This window comes from Ovis aries, chromosome 14, assembly GCF_016772045.2.
Source record: "Ovis aries strain OAR_USU_Benz2616 breed Rambouillet chromosome 14, ARS-UI_Ramb_v3.0, whole genome shotgun sequence".
Taxonomy (NCBI): Eukaryota; Metazoa; Chordata; class Mammalia; order Artiodactyla; family Bovidae; genus Ovis; species Ovis aries.
The window spans coordinates 49,856,362-49,864,927 of NC_056067.1; positions in this window are offsets into that span (position 1 = coordinate 49,856,362).

Genomic DNA, 8,566 nt, shown 5'->3' on the forward strand with positions numbered 1-8,566 from the left:
CTAATATTCTTTGTATACCTTTATAAAGTTTTTTTTTAGCATAAATAAATGTCAAACCTGAAAAAGAAGAAGTCAGCCACACAGAGTCACACATTGCACATGATTCCATTTACATGAAATACCCAGAACTGGCAAATCTGGGGACACAGAAAGCAGTTCAATGGTTGGCAGAGACGAGGGGAGGGGAGAATGGGATGTGCCTGCCTAATATATACAGGGTTTTCCTTTGAGGTGATGAGAAGGTTCTGGAACTAGACAGTGGTATGGTTTTACAACATCGTGTGTGTACTCAATGCACTCAATTGTACTTTTAAAAATAGTAAACCTCATGTTTGCTTTACCAAGATAAAAATTTAATTCATAAGATCCCCACAGAAATCAATTTTATTAAAAGTCAAAAATAAACCAAATGTGTGATATAGTGCATTCTTCTCAGAAATGTGTTCAAAAACAAGATCTAGTGGCATCATCTTAGACTGGTGATAAATCTAAATGATATTTCCAGAGCTGCAATTGAAATGTGCTGTGAAAATATCTGTGGTTTCTGGGGACTTCCCTGATGGTCCAGTGGTTAGGACTGCAGCAGGATTGAATGGGTTCCATTCCTGGTGGGGGAAATAAGATCCCAAATGCTGCAGGGCATGGCCAAAAAGAGAAGAAAATGTCTGGTTTCCATTAGTGACAAAGCCACTGTTACTGCTGACATGACTGCAGTCTGCCTTCATAATCGGGAGAAAGGCTGAATTTCAGAATGAGTTTAGTGAGAAACATGCAACTTTGCTTTCCATCCAAGTTCCTGGGGGCCCTGAAATCTAGGGCTGCCCAGACCACACTTAAAGACTTCCAGGTCTACAGGCTTCAAATCTAGGCCCTGGAGTCCTGTTAGCCTGGGTTTCAACACTGTCTCTGGCACATATTAGCTTTGAGAAGTGACTGTCCTCAAAAGGCCTCCATTTTGTCATCTATAAAATGGGGAATTTTTTTTTCTCGTCATTTTTAAAATTTATTTATTTTTAATGGAAGGATAATTGCTTTAAAATATTGTGTTGATTTCCGCCATACATCAACACGAATCAGCCATAGTTATACCTATGTCCCTTCCCACTTGAACCTCCCTCCCACCTCCCACCCCCATCTCACCCCTCTAGGTTGTTGCAGAGCCCAGGTTTGGGTTCTCTGAGCCATACAGCAAATTCCCAATGGCTGTCTATTTTGCATGTGGTAGTATATATTCTTACTTGCTACTCTCTCCATTCACCCCACCCTCACCTTCCCCTTCCCATCCCCATGTCCCCAGGTCCATTTCTATGTCTGCATCACCACTGCTGCCCTACAGACAGATTCATCAGTGCCCTCTTTCTAGATTCCGTATATATGCGTCATTATGCGACATTGGTCTTTCTGTTCCTGACTTATTTCGCTCTGTGTGATAGGCTCTAAGTTCATCCATCTCATTAGAACTGACTCACATGCGTTCCATTTTATGAGTAAGTAATACTCCTAAAATGGGGCGTTTTAAAATTGTTTGTATGCACTACATGAAGAATGTGGCTCTTCAATGAATCACACAGGTCACACAGTACAGTAGGAACCATGACCTGGGGTCAGGAAAGTCCACAGTGGCACCTCTCCAAGGTCAGGAAAGTGCATGTTTCACCCCTGTGTTGAAATGCACCATAAGACCAACAGGAAACAAAGGTCAGGAAGCTGAAGAGTTTGCAATGTGTAACTCCCCCATCCTTGTAGGGCACAGATTGAATGTGTCTGGTGTTTCCAGTGCCCAGTTGGGTGTTTGGGTCATGGCAGGGGCCCAGAAGAATATTGTGACATGAATAACAATTTTCTGGGGTTTAATTGTGTCACCCCCAAAATTGATACATTGAAGTCCGACTCAATGGACATGAGTTTGAGTAAATGGGAGCTGGTGATAGACAGGGAGACCTGATGTGCTGCAGTCCATGGAGTCGCAAAGATTCGGACATGACTGAGCGATTAAACTGAACTGAATTGAAGCCTTAACCCCCAGTACCTCAGAATGTGACCTTATTGTGTGGAGAAAAGGGAACCCTCCTACACTGTTGATGGGAATGCAAACTGGTACAGCCACTATGGAGAACAGTGTGGAGATTCCTTTAAAAATTGCAAATAGAACTACCTTATGACCCAGCAATCCCACTGCTGGGCATACACACCGAGGAAACCAGAATTGAAAGAGACACATGTACCCCAATGTGCATCGCAGCACTGTTTATAATAGCCAGGACATGGAAACAACCTAGATGTCCATCAGCAGATGAATGGATAAGAAAGCTGTGGTACATATACACAATGGAGTATTACTCAGCCTTTAAAAAGAATACATTTGAATCAGTTCTGATGAGATGGATGAAACTGGAGCCAATTATACAGAGTGAAGTAAGCCAGAAAGAAAAACACCAATACAGTATACTAACACATATATATGGAATTTAGAAAGATGGCAATGATGACCCTGTACGCAAGACAGTAAAAAAGACACAGATGTGTATAACGGACTTTTGGACTCAGAGGGAGAGGGAGAGGGTGGGATGATTTGGGAGAATGGCATTGTAACATGTATACTATCATGTAACAATCAAATCGCCAGTCTATGTCTGACGCAAGATAAGATACAGCATGCTTGGGGCTGGTGCATGGGGATGACCCAGAGAGATGTTATGGGGAGGGGAGGTGGGAGGGGGTTCATGTTTGGGAACGCATGTACACGCGTGGTGGATTCATGTCAATGTATGGCAAAACCAATACAGTATTGTAAAGTAAATAAAGTAAAACAATAAGAAAAAAAAAAAAGAAGATGCATTCATTCATTGCAAATGTAATCAAGTTAAAAAGAGGTCCTTAGTGTGGGCCCCAATCTGGTTTGACTGGTGTCTTTATGAAAGGGGGAGTTCAGGACACAGACACATCCCAGGGAGAATGCCATGAGAAGATGGAAGGCAGAGATCAAGACGATGCTTCTAGAAGTCAGAGAACATCAAAGATGGCCAGCAAACCACCAGACACAAGTGGAGAGGCCTAGAATAGATTCTCTCCCAGGGCTTTTGGAAGGAATCAACTCTGATGACTCCATGGTCCTTGTTACAGCAGACTTAGCTAATATAGACTGGGATGACCTCAGATGGAAAGTCACATGATATATCAGTTTCCTATGGCTGATATAAAAAACAATCACAAACTCAGTGCCTTCAAATAACACAAACGTATTATCTTACACCTTATTTATTTATTTAGCTGTATCATCTTACAGCTTTTTTATTTATTCTTATTATCTTACACATGTTCAGTTTCTAGATGCTGCGTCTCTTGGTTCATGGCCCCTTCCTCAGTCTTCAAAGCTGGGAGCGTAGCATCTTCTTTCTTCTCTGACCTCTGCCACTGTCCTTAAATCTTCTCTGTGTCTGATCTTTCTGCCCCTTTCCTTTTTTTTCCAGGAGGACACACCACATGGCTTGCAGGATCTTCGTTTCCCAACCAGGGATAGAACCTGTGCCTCCTGCAGTGGAAGCATGGAGTCCCAAGCACTGGGCCACCAGGGAATTCGCTCTGCCTCCCTCTTACAAAAACTCTTACTGTTACATTGGGTCCATCCAGATAATCCAGGTTCATCTCCCCACCTCAAGATCCGTAACTTTGTCCCATCTGCAAAGCTCCCTGTGCAATGAAAGATATTTTAACATATTCTCAGGTTGTAAAGATTAGGACACAGAGATCCTCGGCACGAGGTGGGGAGATACTACACAGGACTTTGCAGGCTGGGTCCATGGGAAGTGACCCTGAGATGGGCATTCGTGCATAAGACCCCTGTTGGTTCTCATCACCAACTCAATGGACATGACTGTGAGCAAACTCCAGGAGACAGTGAAGGACAGGGGAGCCTGGCATGCTGCAGTCCATGCGGTCACGAAGTCTGCTAAGTCAGACACGACTTAGCAACTGAACAACAACAACAAATTCCTGAGGAAGGACCTGGGAGCCATGGAATGGCTTTCAGCAGGAGAGTGAGATGGTCAGATGTGTGCTTGGAAGGGATCGCGCTCTGGCTACTAAGCGGAGAGAGGCTGGGAGAACAGCTTGCCTCTCTTGACCTTGGCACAGATACATCCTTCCACCCCACCTTCCTGATCTGCTGCCTGGTCTCCAGCATCATCTGCACCATGATCTTTGACCACTGTTTGGACTCCCAGGATGAAGGCTTCCTAGGGCTGCTGGCTGAAAACCTGCAGCAGGTGGACGATTTTTCGGTGAGGTATCTGCTGAGGCCACCCCAACCCCAATCGCACAGCCCTTCCTCCAAAGTCCCTTCTTTCAGTTCAAATGTCTGCCAACATAAATAAGCCTATATGTGTGTTCAGCTCTTGGTTGGATGCTGGAGACACACCAGGAGCCAAGATATACCTAGCTGTGTCATCAAGGGCCACAGTCCAGTGGGGTAGACAGACATGTCACCAAACCTGATAGCCCAGAGAGACCAGGACCATGACAGATTGAACAATCATTCAGTCCATGCTCACTGAACCTGCTATCCCGTGCCAGCCTGCACAGGCCAACCTGCGGAAGACACAAGGGTGGCCCAGACAGCCGTAGTGGCCCTGACCTGGCAACTTTGAACTCTTTAATCAATAGAAATTGACTAGAGACTAGAGGAGAATTTCAGGGAAGGCTTTTGGGGGGGCTTAGGCTGCAATACCAAAAAGTGAAAATAGGAAACAAGTTCCTTTGCTCTCTCCAAGGGGGCGCAAGCTGGTTTCTTAAACCGGGTGAGGATAGGGGCGGATAGGTGGATTGGGCAGGAGGCGTAGCTTAGGTGGTCTGCCACTCCCTCGGCGGTGCTGTGGGCGGGGCAGATCATGCACAGTATCCTGCTTTTCCTCTGGGCACCTCAGAAGTGGTTGTTGGTTTGTGGCCACTTTGTATCTTTTTCTTCCTAATTGCCCCAACTGCGCATGCATGTAGTTATTTTCAGCAGCTTCTACTTTTCTCGTTTTCTCTTGCTCCTGGAGATGTTCGTCCAAGAGCTAGCACTCCAGTAAAGGGTCCAAGGTCCCAGCCAATCTCACTGGGACCTGCCCTCACAGAACTCTCATCCCAGAGTGGGGGATGGAACAGTCAGCAGACAGTGACATGTCAGAGGGTGGGGGGCGGGGGGAGCTGATGCTCACACAGCCGTGACAGCACAGAGAAACTGCTTGTCATTGTCTGGAGGTCAGGGAAGGCTTCCTGGAGGAGGTCACATCCAACGTGAAACCTCAGTGATGAACAGGACTAAATCTGCAAAAGTGAGAGGAAAGACGGGGAACAGGATTTCAGGCAGAGGGAATAGCATGTGCCAAGACACATTCTCTCCAGGGCCTCTTTCCCCCCCACAAGATATATAGCCTTTTCCCTGCTTTTCTGAGCCACTTTCCTGGTCCACGCAGCTGTCTCTTTGAGGTCTTTGAGAAACAGAAGGAGCTTGTGGCTGGAGTGTTGAGGAAGCATGAGGTTTCCTTGGACCTGGCTCAGTCCCCGGGATTTCATGGATGCCTTCCTCACTCGCATGCAGCAGGTGAGACTTGGAGCAAGAGGCAGTGCATTCTGGGATCTAGTAGGAGCTGAGAGTCTTGGGGTCTGAGGGTCTCATCTTTGGATGAGACTCGAGAGACTTGGGTCCCAGATTCCCCATTCTTTCAGTTTACTGTGTGAGGGAGTACAATTCCCCCCACATCTCTGAGCCTCTGGTTTTCCACCAGTAAAATAGAAGTTCTGATGAGGCAGCTTTTGTTCTAGCTCTGGAACTATAAACAGGCTTCATTTTGGGTGTCAACTTTGTTCATCTGAGAAGGATTCTGAGGTTTAGTATCAAAGAGTTCTGTGATTGATTGGTGATGCCTGCTGTGGTCAGAGAGTCAGGAAGGAGAAGTGTAATCAAGGGTCTGAATAGATCTTTTAGCTACCTGAAAAGGCTCTTTTGGCTCCTCTCTAATTCCAGCATCCTGTGTTTTTGCATATAGGAGGAAAGGGACCCCCACACACTCAGAATTTAGGATGAGAATTTGCTCAGTTGTGCTCTTGACATCTTTTTTGCCAAGGTGGAGACAACCAGCACCACCCTCAGATATGGGCTCCTGATCCTCCTGAAGTACCCACTGGTTACAAGTTAGGCCCTTTCTCTTCTGATGTTGTTAAGCCAGGTATAAGGATCAAGTTCTAATAACACCTTGCTTGGAGGCTTGGGGAGTGGGGTGAGTGGAGTACCCATTTTTTAAAATTTACTTTTGGCTGCCCTGGGTCTTCCTTGCTATGCATCAGTTCAGTTCAGTCGCACAGTCGTGTCCGACTCTTTGCGACCCCATGAATCTCAGCACGCCAGGACTCCCTGTCCATCACCAACTCCCAGAGTTCACTCAAACTCATGTCCATCGAGTTAGTGATGCTATCCAGCCATCTCATCCTCTGTCGTCCCCTTCTCCTCCTGCCCCCAGTCCCTCCCAGCATTAGAGTCTTTTCCAATGAGTCAACTCTTCGCATGAGGTGGCCAAAGCACTGGAGTTTCAGCTTTAGCATTGGTCCTTCCAAAGAACACCCGGGACTGATCTCCTTTAGAATGGACTCGTTGGATCTCCTTGCAGTCCAAGGGACGCACAAGAGTCTTCTCCAACACCACAGTTCAAAAGCATCATGTCTTCGGCGCTCAGCTTTCTTCACAGTCCAACTCTCACATCCATACATGACCACTGGAAAAACCATCACCTTGACTAGACAGACCGTTGTTGGCAAAGTAACGTCTCTGCTTTTCAATATGCTGTCTAGGTTGGTCATAACTTTCCTTCCAAGGAGTAAGCATCTTTTAATTTCATGGCTGCAGTCACCATATGCAGTGATTTTGGAGCCCCCCAAAATAAAGTCTGGCACTGTTTCCACTATTTCCCCATCTATTTTCCATGAAGTGATGGGACCAGATGCGAAGATCTTCATTTTCTTTAAGCCAAATTTTTCACTCTCCTCTTTCACTTTCATCAAGAGGCTTTTTAGTTCCTCTTCACTTTCTGCCATAAGGGTGTTGTCATCTGCATATCTGAGGTTATTGATATTTCTCCCGGCAATCTTGATTCCAGCTTGTGTTTCTTCCAGTCCAGTGTTTCTCATGATGTACTCTGCACAGAAGTTAAATAAGCAAGTGACAATATACAGCCTTGACGTACTCTTTTTCCTATTTGGAAACAGTCTGTTGTTCCATGTCCGGTTCTAACTGTTGCTTCCAGACCTGCATATAGGTTTCTCAAGAGGCAGGTCAGGTGGTCTGGTATTCCCATCTCTTAAAGAATTTTCCACAGTTTATTGTGATCCACACAGTCAAAGGCTTTGGCATAGTCAATAAAGCAGAAATAAGTGTTTTTCTGGAACTCTCTTACTTTTTCAAGTCCCAGTCCTGTGGCCACTGCTGCGTTTTCCAAATTTGCTGGCATATTGAGTACAACACTTTCACAGCATTATCTTTCAGGATTTGAAATACCTCAACTGGAATTCCATCACCTCCACTAGGAACCTGGAATATTAGGTCCATGAATCAAGGCAAATTGGAAGTGATCAAACAGGAGATGGCAAGAGTGAATGTCGACATTTTAGGAATCAGCAAACTAAAATGGACTGGAATGGGTGAATTTGATTCAGATGACCATTATATCTACTACTGTGGGCAAGAATCCCTTAGAAGAAATGGAGCAACCATCATGGTCAACAAAAGGGTATGAAATGCAGTACTTGGATGCAGTCTCAGAAACGACAGAATGATCTCTGTTTGTTTCCAATGCAAACCATTCAGTGTCACAGTAATCCAAGCCTATGCCCCAAACAGCAATGCTGAAGAAACTGAAGTTGAACGGTTTTATGAAGACCTACAAGACCTTCTAGAACTAACACCCAAAAAAGATGTCCTTTTTATTATGGAGAACTGGAATGCAAAAGCAGGAAATCAAGAAACACCTGGAGTAACAGACAAATTTGTCTTTGGAGTACAGAATGAAGCAGGGCAAATGCTCATAGAGTTTTGCCAAGAAAATGCACTGGTCATAGCAAACACCCTCTTCCAACAACACAAGAGAAGACTCTACACATGGGCATTGCTAGATGGTCAACACTGAAATCAGATTGATTATATTCTTGCCCTCAAAGATGGAGAAGCTTTATAGTTAGCAAAAAAGATCAGGCACTGACTGTTGCTCAGATCATGAACTCCTTATTGCCAAATTCAGACTGAAATTGAAGAAAGTAGGGAAAACTACTAGGCCATTCAGGTATGACCTAAATCAAATTCCCTCACAGTAGAAGTGAGAAATAGATTTAAAGGACTAGATCTGAGAGACAGAGTGCCTGATGAACTATGGACAGAGGTTCATGACATTGTACAGGAGACAGGGAGCAAGACTATCCCCAAAAAAAAAGAAATGCAAAAAAGCAAAATGGCTGTCTGAAGAGCCCTTACAAATAGCTGTGAAAAGAAGAGAAGCAGAAAGCAAAGGAGAAAAGGAAAGATATTCCCATTTGAATG